This window comes from Microtus oregoni, unplaced genomic scaffold, assembly GCF_018167655.1.
Source record: "Microtus oregoni isolate MIOR12 unplaced genomic scaffold, Mior012 000015F_ref0000493, whole genome shotgun sequence".
NCBI lineage: Eukaryota > Metazoa > Chordata > Mammalia > Rodentia > Cricetidae > Microtus > Microtus oregoni.
The window spans coordinates 255742-264915 of NW_024543074.1; the positions used below are offsets into that span (position 1 = coordinate 255742).

Genomic DNA, 9174 nt, shown 5'->3' on the forward strand with positions numbered 1-9174 from the left:
AGTTCTGCCAACTACCAATAGTTCTTTCTCAACAGCCATGTCCTCAGACTTAAGCTATTGCTAGAATCTTCTGCAAGAAGGCGCAGGAAATCTATGAAGATTGCTTGTATTGGGGCTAAGCGTTCTTTAGGGCCTTCAGTTTGAGCACTTCTTCCCATTTCTCAGGTTCATAGTGTCTATGTGTGTGCCGTCATTTTCCAAGCAACTTTGGCCACCAACTCCTCGCACATTTCCCTATGGAAAAACTTGTAAATTAATTGGTTGCTTTTCTGTCTGAAGGGCACTACTGAAAAAATCTTATGGAGGTAACCGGGTGTAGTGGCACATGCCGTTAATCCCAGCACCTCGGGAGGCAGAGGCAGGAAACTTTCTGTGAGTTTGAGGCCAGCTCTACATAATCGAGTTCCAGGACAGGCAGTGCTACATGGAGAGAGACCTTATCTCCAAAACTAACTAAATCGTGCAGGGATGGAGAGGACATCTGGCCCAGTGTGAAAGCTTCCAGTTAGAGACTCCTCTGCTTTGCGGGCTCTGAAGCAAGACACACTGAAAGCTTGGGGATGGCTGTGAACGTCCAGAGTCCCAGCCCTCTTTCCTTCAGACTGGCCGCAGATCTTCCAGGAAGTCCTGGAAAGTTTGTAGAATGTGGTCTTTTCCATTATGAATACTCCACACCATCTCACTCTTAATTCACATACACTGAAACCTCCCAGATTTGTAGCCTGTTGGGCTATTACTCCAAAATCATATCTCCAAGTGTCTAGACTATGTACAACTGGGGGTCTAATATGCATTTCAAAGTCAAGCTTTTGACTGCCACCTAAGTCCCGCTTCCCCATACCCGGTAAGTCAGTCCATCTCTCTTTCAAAATACTAATCAAAAATAATACACTTCAGCATCATCTCCACAACTTCCACCGTGATTTAAGCTGTGGTCTTTACTTTTTATTTATTGATCATTTATTGGAAGTAGCCTCAGTTTCAACCTTTGCCTAAGCCTGCCCTGGGCACCGACAGTCATCCTGATAAGATATAAAACGATAGTCGTTCTCTAGTCTGAACCCTCATGGCTTCCTCTCTCACTTGGTAAAACAGTCGCTGACCAGCCTGAAGAATCTGGCCTGCACCCTGCTGCGGGCTTCAGCGCTCTCAGTGCTCCCCTTCTCTCCTGCCAGATTCACCTGTGTGTCTGCTCAGGTTCCATGCTGTTCCCTCTGCCTGGGCCTCATTGGGCCCTCACATGACTTCCTTGTGTCCTATGGCTTTTTGCTAAATGTCATCTTTTAAGTGCTTTCTTTGCTGACCTTTACTCTTTTCTGCAGGACTTATCACCATTTAACACATAATCTGTCCTGCATTTTCCTCAACGGCTAACATGTGAACCTCATAGATCGTGCACTGCATGTCTCTAGACCCATACCAGTTACAAAGTAGGCTCTTTATGTAAGCCAGCTTGAAGACTGTTAGCCTGGGTGGGAGGCGATGAGTAGCTAATCTAGGACCCAGCGGTATAGAGACAGGCAGAGAAACCACTGGTAGAGCGAGCGGAGTGCCAGGCTTGTGGCAAAGACCAGTGATCCCAGCTATTCCGGGAGACTTAGGTAGTACCATCCCAAGTGCAAGGCTCCCCAGGTCACAGAGTGACAGATCTGTGCTGTGGTTCAGGGGTAGAGTGCTTTTGGCTTACGTAGCAGCCACAAAGTCCTAGGTTCAGTCCTCGGTATTACTTGAGAAGGACTGGAGATGGCTCAAAGGGTAAGGGAAATTGCCACCAAGCCCCAGGACCTGGGTTGGATCCCTGGAACTCAGTGGAAGGAGAGACACAAGTTGTCCTCTGACCTTCACCTTCACAGCGAGGGCACACATGGCCAAACATGAATAAGTGTAATACAAATTCATAAAGAGAAGAAGCCAAGGCTGGATCATGAAACTACAAGAAGCAATCAGAAAGCTGGTGAGCTGGTTCAGCAGGCACAGGTGCTTGCCCTGCAAGCCTGGCCACCTGAGTTAAATTCCAGGACAGGTAAGGTGGAAAGAGAGAGGCAACTCCACAGAATTACCCTTCCTTCCACAGAATGTATGACAAGCCCCTTCCTCCACAGCATGCACATAATAAACCCAAGCCAGCATTGTTAGCATCGCCTCATAACTTGCATGTACAAATTACCAGAAGCTCTGCTTTGGTTTGAGGGTTTTTTCTGGAGTTTTGTTTTTATTTTTTGTGAGACAGGGTCTTGAGTAGACCAAACTGGCCTTGAACTCCTGATCTTCCTGCTACCACGTCCTGAGTGTTGGGATTGTGGGATTACAGGCACGAACTATCATACTAGGCTAAGCCTACTTACCTACTTTTAAAGGGCCAGACAATGACTATTTTAGGCTTGGCTGACTGGGAGGCCTTTTTCCCCCTCTTCAGTGCAAAAGCAGCCCAATGAATGATACGAATGTGGCCGTTTTCTAATATAACTTTATTATATGATTCTTGTATTCCTGACAATTTTGTTTGAAGTTTTAAGATGAGGTCTCTCATATATGTATATGAATATATATATATATATATATTTCCCATGTAGCCTCTAATTACTATATAACTGACAAGAACCTTGACCTTATCTTCCTGCCTCTACCTCCTAATGCCGGATCATAGGTATTTACCATTATCTGCATTCACCACAGGCCGAGCATATTCAGTGCTGGAGTTCATACCCAGGCCTTCACAATTGGAGGCAACTGAGCTACATCGCTAGCCCTATTTCTAGTGCTCTCAATTACAATCTCATTTTAAAATGTGCAACTATTACAAATTCTTGGTTTGCTTTGTTTGTGGCAAGGCCTCACGCTGTAGCCCAGGCTGGCCTGGAACTCACAGTGATTGGCCTGCCTCTGCCTCCTGAGCGCTGGAAACAATTCTCTGTTTGTGAGGCACACCAAAAGGTGTTGGGTCGCCAGGCCTCAAAGTAATCCTACACACAAAAGATGGAAGCAGGAGGATTTAAAGTTAGAAGCCAGCTAGGGTACATAACAAGAGCCTGATTTTAAGCTGGGCGGTGGTGGCGCACGCCTGTAATCCCAGCACTTGGGAGGCAGAGACAGGTGGATCTCTGTGAGTTTGAGGCCAGCCTGGTCTACCAAGCGAGTTCCAGGACAGGCTCCAAAGCTACAGAGAAACCCTGTCTCGAAAAACCAAAAAAAAAAAAAAAAAAAAAAAAAATTGCGGCTGGAGAGACGGCTCAGAGGTTAAGAGCATTGCCTCTCTTCCTAGAAGTCCTGAGTTCAATTCCCAGCAACCACATGGTGGCTCATAACCATCTGTAATGGGGTCTGGTGCCCTCTTTTGGCCTGCACGAATACACATAGACAGAATATTGTATACATAATAAATAAATATTTTTAAAAAAATTAAAAACGCTGAGTTGGCTCTCCTCTTCTGGCTGCCCACCCCTGAGCTGGGGCACAGACTGAACAAGAGTCAGCCTAGGATAAAATGTGGGTGGGAGTGCTGTCCACACCAGCCCTGGGTGTAAGGTGCATGGGAGCACTTTCTTTTCTTTCTTTTTTTTTTTCAAGACAGGGTTTCTCTGTAGCTTTGGAGCCTGTCCTGGAACTCGCTCTTGTAGACCAGGCTGGCCTCGAAATGGGAGCACTTTCTAATGAAGGTACGTTCTTCTGTATTTGCTAAAAAGTTCTAGACATACAAAAACCAAATGAAAAAATGCTGGGTGGTGGTGGCGCACACCTTTAATCCCAGCAAAGGCAGGCAGAGCTTTGTGAGCTCAGCACCAGCCTGGTCTACAAGAGCTAGTTCCAGGACAGCTAGGGCTGTTACACAGAGAAACCCAGTCTCAAAAAACAAAAACAACAACAACAAAAAATACTAGACATTGAATCCAGGACGTCATAAATGCTGAGCAAGTGTTCTACTGCCGAGCTATCTGCACAGCCTGATTTTGACTCATTGAGACGGTCTCACTAAACTGTCCAGGCTGACCTGGAGCTGTGAACTTTCAACCCACTACCCTAAAGTATACTTTCTTCTGTGAAACGAACGATGCCAGTAATCAACGGTAGTACCTTTTAAATGTCTTCACCAGCAGATAAATTATCAGCTGGCCATCCTACATCAGTCCACACCTTTAGTTTTCCTGGAAACTTTTCATTTCTAAAATCCAAAGTCTACAATTTCACTACATCAGATAGTAAACATACCTTTTCCCCAAAGACAAGACTGGAATCTTTGGATTGGCAGCCTGACTGTAGCTCAACTTCAAGGGATAACCCACAGGAAACTTAGAAAGGTCTTTCCAGGGTTTGATTTGGGGCCTTTTTTTGAGGCAGGATGCCCAGACTGACATCCAACTCTTTATGGCTTTCCACCGCCTTCCGGAGTGCTGAAGTTACTACAGGTGTGAGCCTCCAGGCCAGGCAAAGAATTACTTTCATTGGAATTCTTGCTTCTAGTGCTCGCTTTGGCAGCACATATACTAAAATTGGAACGACAGGGAAGATTAGCATGGCCCCTGCGCAAGGATGACTCGCAAATTTGTGAAGCGTTCCATATTAAAAAAAAAAAAAAAAAAAAAAAAAAAAAAAAAAAAAAAAAAAAAAGCTTGCTTCTTAAAACCATTAGGTTTTACCCTTCCGTGACCCGTGAACTTAAACCCGTAAGGAAGAGAGGTTTCAAAGTGTAAAGGCCAGGAGAGGTGTGGTGGGGCACGCCCCTAATCCCAGCTGGAAGGAGGGTGAGGCCAGAGGATTTTGAGTTCAGTTTGTAGAATTCCAGGCCAGCCTGGGCTACAACGTGAGAGAGACCCTGTCCTAGCAACAACAAACTAAAAGCGGAGTCATTTGCGAGGGAACCTAAAGAGAAGCAGTGTTTAATACCCGTAAATCAAGTCCCTAGCTATTTTATCTGTCCTGGGATGATAGCCACTTTCCCTATAGGGTGGCTGCAAGTCTGCAGAGAGTTAACAGTAAGTCTTTCACTCTCCCACGCAGGTTTATGGAATTGCAGAATTCCATTCCTCCCATTATCTCCACTCCTTGAAGGCATCCCTGCGGTGTGAAAGGCATTCAATAAGCCACGTTACCTGCCAGGGTCTTGGTTTTTTCCCAGACACCCAACCGACCACCACCACAGCCCCTAGAGAAGGAAAACTGGAGTAATTCATCTTGCGGGGGCTCTTCCAATTTTGACAACGAGGGTGCTGTTTAACAGGGGACAGAACTTGGTAGTAAGAAAGCGAACGTTTGTCTTGGCTTCTCTCCAGGGAGAGGATTCTCCTGGGAAGCTTTCCGAGGCGCTCAGAAAGGTAAATAAGAATTGGAGTTGCCTGGCTGACATTAACTCAGTCCCTCACCGGCCCAGGAGGGGGACCACGGCCGGCTTCGCCACCTTTCCCTTCTTGAGGAAAAGGAAAAGTCTCCCTTGCCGATGGAGGTTAGGAAACCAACCAGCCCCGAGCCAGAAGCTTCCGCTGAAGGTCTGCAGGGCACAGGGCGCTTACTGCCAGAAACCCTGCCCTGCGTTCCGGCGGGCTGCGGAGTCCCTGTCCCCGGGTAACACCCACTCGCTTCTTACAGTTTCCTTCACAATAAGAAACAACTCACATTTGGGTGTTACGTTTGTAGTTTGTTTCCCCTCTATATGCCAGCCCCACCAAAACTTTAAGAGTGTCCCTCCCACTCCACGTGGACCTCCCTTCCTTGTCCCAGCAACCCCTGCGAGAACCACCCCTAACACGTGGTCAATTGTTATGTTTCCTTCCTCAGGCTCCCTTGTAGCTGGCATCCGCTAGCCACTGAACAAAAGTGCCCTCTTCAGGGTGACTTTGGGGCAGCAGCCTGGGCTAGGGGAGTTACTGAGAGCTCACGTACTGTATAGTAATGTGGCTGCTTCGGCTGAAGATGAGTTTATATCCATTCAGTTCCTGAGTTCTCTGGTTAAAGACTCTTTAAGGGCCGGGTCCGGTGTGGTGGAGCAGGGGAGCAGGTGGGGGACCTTTGAGTTAGAGGTCAGCATGGTCAACACAGGGATTTCCAGGCCAACCAAATCTACCTAATGAGGAGACCCTATGTCAACAAAACAGAAACAAAAGAAGGCCGGGCTCATGGGGAGGCTGAAGAGGGTAGCCACAGACAGCCAGTCTGGGCTATTTCTATTGAGCCACACCCTGTTTCAAAATAGTAAAAGGATTGAGGCTGTAGCTCAGTAACACACCTGAAAGGAACGGTAACAACGGGAGCCCCTGAAGTCAGTCCCCAGTGCCCTCCTTAAGAAAAGAGACAAGTCCTAGAGGGAATTATCAGTGACAATTGTCTTGGTGTGGGGTTAGTAAAGGTTGGTTATCTTTACACCGGCTCTGCCTCCCTTAGGTTTCACAGTGTTGACAAAGAGCTGAGGGCCTTCCCTAATAATGAACTGGGTTATGGGTACCGAGCTCTCTGCATTGGGTAGGCTCTTCCTAAATGACCTTCCCCAAGAGCAGTCTAAGTAGTTCTCCTATGAGCTCAGTCAACAGGTTTCTAAAACAGTGTCTGCCTTTCAGCATTAGGAGCATTTGCTTTGAACGAAAAAGCCCCAGGAGATGGTGTTGAAAAAGAAAGGGTAGGCAGACACTAAAAATTAGCCCAAGGCCCAGATTGGTGGCAAATGCTTTTAATCCTAGCGCGGGAGGGGCGTCCAGATCTCTCTGACTCTGAGAACGGTCTAATCTCCTCACCAAGTTTCAGCACAGCCAGAGCTACATAGAGAAAACCTGTGTCTGGTAAACACATAATAAAGAGAGGGATGGGATTCTTGTGCTCGCTCAACCTGTTTTGAGGTCTCTCTCTTATCAACACTTTGGTTTGTAGTGATATTTTGTTTGTAGCGAACACATAAAGCTTGCCTGAAGATCAGAGTGTAGTGTTAGGCCACTAGTTAGCCACAGAGCTCAGGGAGTGGTGGCACACTCCTTTAATTCCAGCACTCAGGGACACACAGAAGCAGAGGGATCTCTGTGAGTTCAAGGCCACCCTGGGCAGTAGGACTGACGCCATCTAAAGCAGAAACTGAGCTCACACAAAGATGATCCCAGCACTTGGGATGACAGGCCTTTAATCCCAGCCCTAGGGAGGCTGAGCCAGGAGTGAGATGGCTGGGCTGAGAGAGGAATAGAAGACTAGAGGAGACAGGAGCTCAGATGCAGTCTGAGGTTTGTTTGGTAGTGACAGCCTTCAGTCTGAGGACTCGTCGAGATCCTGTGATCGTCCCTTTGCCCTGTGGATTCGTACAGGTGGTGTGTGGAGAAAGATAGAAAAAGAAAGCTGTCAAGGAACTCAGAACATCAAGTACTTGCTTCTTTTTTCATTGGTATTTATTGAGCTCCACATTTTCTCAGCTCCTTTCCCTGCCTCTCCCCCACTTCAGTCCTCCCCCAAGGTCCCCATGCTCCCAATTTATTCAGGAGATTTTGTCTTTTTCTACTTTCTACTTCCCATGTAAATTAGATCTATGTAAGTCTCCCTTAGTGTCATTGTTGTCCAAGTTCTCTGGGATTGTGGTTTGTAGACTGGCTTTCTTTGCTTTATGTTTAAAAACCACCTATGAGTGAGTACATGTAATAATTGTCTTTCTGTGTCTGGGTCACCTCACTCAAAATAATGTTTTCTAGCTCCATCCATTTTCCTGCAAAATTCAAGCTGTTGTTATTTTTTTTTCAGATGTGTAGTACTCCATTGTGTAAGTGTACCACATTTTCCTTATCCATGCTTCAATTGAGGGGCATTTAGGTTGTTTCCAGGTTCTGGCTATGACAAACAATGCTGCTATGTACATAGTTGAGCACGTGTCCTTGTGGCATGATTGAGCATCCTTTGGATATATACCCAAAAGTGGTATTATTGGGTCTTGAGGAAGGTTGTTTCCTAATTTTCTGAGGAATCGCCACACTGACATCCAAAGGGGCTGTACCAGCTTGCATTCCCACCAGCAATTCAGACGTGTTCCCTTTTCCCCACAACCTCTCCAGCATAAGTTGCCATCAGTGTTTTTGATCTTGGCATTCTTACAGGTGTAAGATGGAATCTCAGAGTTGTTTTGATTTGCATTTCTCTGATGACTAAGGATGCTGAACATTTTCTTAAGTGTCTTTCAGTCATTTTAGATTCCTCTGTTGAGAGTTCTCTGTTTCGGTCTGTACTCCATTTTTTTTTTTTTTTTTTTTTTTTGTTTTTCGAGACAGGGTTTCTCTGTGGTTTTGGAGCCTGTCCTGGAACTAGCTCTTGTAAACCAGGCTGGTCTCGAACTCACAGAGATCCGCCTGCCTCTGCCTCCCGAGTGCTGGGATTAAAGGCGTGCGCCACCACCGCCCGGCTCCATTTTTTTTTTTTTTGTGGGATTATGTGATCTTTTGGTTTCCAATTTCTTTTTTTTCTTTCTTTCTTTCCTTCTTTCTTTCATATATAATATTCTGTCTGTGTTTATGCCTGCAGGCCAGAAGAGGGCACCAGACCTTATTACAGATGGTTGTGAGGCACCATGTGGTTGCTGGGAATTGAACTCAGGACCTTTGGAAGAGCAGGCAATGCTCTTAACCTCTGAGCCATCTCTCCATCCCTGGTGTCCAATTTCTTGAGTTCTTTGTATATTTTGGAGATAAGACCTCTGTCTGATGTGAGGTTAGTGAAGATCTTTTCCCATTCTGTAGGTTGTCATTTTGTCTTGTTGACTGTGTCCTTTGCTTTACAGAAGCTTTTCCCTTTCAGGAGGTCCCATTTATTAATTGTTTCTCTCAGTGTCTGTGCTGCTGGGGTTCTATTTAGGAAGTGGTTCCCTGTGCCAATGTGTTCAAGTATACTTCCTACTTTCTCTTCTATAAGATTCAGTGTGGCTGGCTTTATGTTGAGGTCTTTGATCCATTTGGACTTGAGTTTTGTGCATGGTGATAGAAATGGGTCTATTTTCATTTTTCTACATGTTGATATCCAGTTATGCCAGCACCACTTGTTAAATATGCTTTCTTTTTTCCATTTGATATTTTTTGCTTCTTTATTAAATATCAGGTGTTCTAAGATGTGTGGATTGATATCCGGGTCTTCTATTTGGTTCCATTGGTCCTCCTGTCTGTTCTTATGCCAATACCAGGCTGTTTTCAGTACTGTAGCTCTGTAGTAGAGTTTGAAGTCAGGGATTGT

The 9174-nt window shown here is 45.9% G+C and overlaps 1 non-coding gene across 1 annotated transcript; it reads left to right on the plus strand.

The window, feature by feature from the left end:
* Positions 1-4457: 4457 nt before the first annotated feature.
* Positions 4458-4562, plus strand: LOC121457238. Its single transcript, XR_005975730.1, has one exon. It is a non-coding gene; the product is annotated as a U6 spliceosomal RNA (small nuclear RNA).
* Positions 4563-9174: the final 4612 nt, after the last annotated feature.